This window comes from Setaria italica, chromosome IX (genome assembly GCF_000263155.2).
Source record: "Setaria italica strain Yugu1 chromosome IX, Setaria_italica_v2.0, whole genome shotgun sequence".
In the NCBI taxonomy this organism is placed as follows: Eukaryota; Viridiplantae; Streptophyta; class Magnoliopsida; order Poales; family Poaceae; genus Setaria; species Setaria italica.
Window position 1 is genome coordinate 58,894,517 of NC_028458.1, and position 3,182 is coordinate 58,897,698.

Here is a 3,182-nt window from a genome sequence, read left to right on the forward strand (position 1 = left end):
GAGCTACTACACTTTGTATTTTATAAGAAACATAAATTTATTTCATCTTATATATGCAGCTCGGTTGCCAACTGGGTAGTAATCCACTACCAGTTCTCTGGAGATGTGCCAGCAGTCAATGCCATGGTTAGCTGTGTTACCAGAGTTGAGGAGTCATTTAATCAGTTTAGAGCACAAGATAATAACATCTGTCGTCAAATGGTGGAGGCGCTTCAGCCTACCTGAGAGAGCAGCAACCGCAGTTGCTGGTCGACTTCAGTAGCTGTCTTCCTTTTTTTGGTTGTGGAGTTATCTGGTGATGTAAACATGGTTTCAGATTCAGATGGATTTAGTTCCTAATCGTGGTCAGTAGGTCCTGTATGTTTCAATGTTAACCTGGGTATGGATCTAGTATATGAATGATATACAAGCAGTGAACTTGTTCTGTCTGGTGGTAAACCTGGGTATGAATCTGGTATCTTTTGAATGATACAAGCAGTGAACTGTTATGTCTGTTATGTCTGGTGGTAAACTCAGTGTGAAGCTGTCGTGGCCCCAGCCATACTAAGCTGCGGCAGTTGGAAGCTGTTCCAGGTTGCAATTGTTCTCCACACCTCTGCTGCTTAACTGCATTTGGCTAATATATTTAATTACTTATTGGCAAAATATGAGTTATTTCAGAATTCATGGAATAAAATTTTAAGACAATAAGTACCTGGTAACAAGTCAATGTTTTTTCATGTTAGGGCCAAACTTGCAGCGGTATGAAGTTTTTTTTTTCTGTTGTATTATGTCTCCATGGAGTGACCATTTTTTTTTCATGTTTAGTCATTACTATTCTCAGCTACTTAGCTTGGGTTCAGGTTTTATTTTAAGATTTATACATTATGTATATTGTTCTCTAATTTTTATTTTTTTTCCTGTTCCTTTTCCTTCCCTTCCATTCAATTAATGGAATGTTGATACCTTGCAATTGCACCAGCCCACTCAATTGTACTTCAGATAACATCTTCTTTGATTGTCCTCTTTTTCATACTCTTGTTGACGGTGCTATCATATTCTTGAAAACCTTCCATGCTGTGTCCATCTGAGCATTCTTCTATCTCTGCATTTATCCCTTAACAGTCACTTGCTTTGAGGTTCCATTTTCCATGTGGATACCCATGGCTGAATCCAGTTTGAGATTATTACATACCTTCTGTTCTAGCTGTTTCTGTTATTTTTTTCTTTCTATCCATACATTATCACTTTGCTCCCCAATATTATTGGTTCCTGTGCTCTTTACAAAGTTTCCTTGGAACTTTGAGCTTTGGAAGATGCCAAGGAGAACAGGAAATGCTGCTTCGACCAAATCAATTGAATTGGTCAAAGGAGTTTGATGATCTGACGAGGTAGATGGAAGAGGAAGAAGTTTGAACTACCTGAACTCGCCGGCGGTCGACCCTATCCCGCCGGCCGCCGCCGACCCGCCGGCAGCCGCCGACATCCTGCAGGCTGTCAACGGCGTCGGCAACAACCCGCAGGCTGTCAACGTCGTCGGCAACAACCCGCAGGCTGTCGACGTCGTCGGCAACAACCAGCAGGCTGTCAACGCCAATGACCAGCCATACGACGGCCATGAAATACATGGTTTAACTAGACAAGGTGAATTTCCTATCCTGAAGTTAGATTATAATTAGTCTTTGTTCCTGAAGCTATGATTCTGATGCAATATATTCTCTCTCCATATGTAGCTTTCAACAAGTTTACTGTCAGATTTAAAGCTGTTAAGGATTTAACACTGAAAGAACATATGTGTATTCTGAGGAATAGGCTTCACTTTGATGTTATGGATGCCCCGATGCTTGATCTTAAAGGTAGATACCTGAACTGTTAAACATTTGCTTTGAAGGTCCATTTAACTTGCGCATTAATTATGTTTTGTAGAAGGAGTGATTCTCTACCATGTACCACCGGGGCTGAATCTGAACCATGATGGGGACAGGGTGGTGAGTGATGGTGGAGCAGATGGATACCAATGGAATCGAAAACGCAGTTACAGCAGGCTGGTAATTTTGTAATTGCATGTGATCGATTTGACTTTTCAGTTTCCTTCTTCCTCACATTTGCTTATATTTGGTACTACTGTTTTCAGTTTGGGCTGGAGAGGATTCGTTATACCAGTTATCAATGCCAGGCAGATATAGGGTGGACCAAAAAAGTCTACCAAACTAGGTAATATATCTTCGAGCTACTACACTTTGTATTTTATAAGAAACATAAATTTATTTCATCTTATATATGCAGCTCGGTTGCCAACTGGGTAGTAATCCACTACCAGTTCTCTGGAGATGTGCCAGCAGTCAATGCCATGGTTAGCTGTGTTACCAGAGTTGAGGAGTCATTTAATCAGTTTAGAGCACAAGATAATAACATCTGGTAGTAGATATGATCCGTTTATCTATTTTGGTTAACTAATATCTAATTGTATCAGTCTTTCTCAAGTTTCTTGCATGCTATTCAAATCCTCATTTGCTGCCCTTTAATTTTTGCTGAAGTTTCATTAATATGCGTATCTCCATACGACTCTTTTTCTGTTGTTTGAGTGTCATTTGAGTTTGGGTTTTTTTATAGGTTAACTAAATTTTCTGAAAACAAATGTCAACGCACATTTATCATCACTATTTTCCCTTTGCAGTTCATTAACAATGGATACATATCCTGATCCTGCCACTCTAGCGAAAGCAATGGGTGCAAGAAAGAGTGTTGTGACAGTCTTGGTTGAGAAAAAATGAACTGATGGTATTGTACTTGATAGGTATGGCTTCGATTTTATCATCAAATCAAGAGGTGGCAAATCTCTTGTTTTCACTTGCGAGCATGTGCTTCATGGATCCAAAAGCCTTGGCTTTGATATAAAAAAGGAAGATATTATTTTAGGGAATGGTTGAGGAGAAGGAAGATATTTTTTAGGGAATAGGTGAGGAGAAGGAAGATATTTTTTAGGGGAATGGGTGAGGAGAAGTCTGGAATAAGGTCACTTAAAAAAGCATTCATTTGTTAACTTGACTATAATTAAAGTGACTGGATTGGCTAAAAAAGTGCAGGTAGTTTGTTGCTTGAGATGACTTACCAGTTGGGACCGTGTGCCATTAGGTATGTTTCTTTAGGCCTGGGTTTGATTTCTCTTGCTTATTTTTAGCACACGTCAAATCGAATGTTTA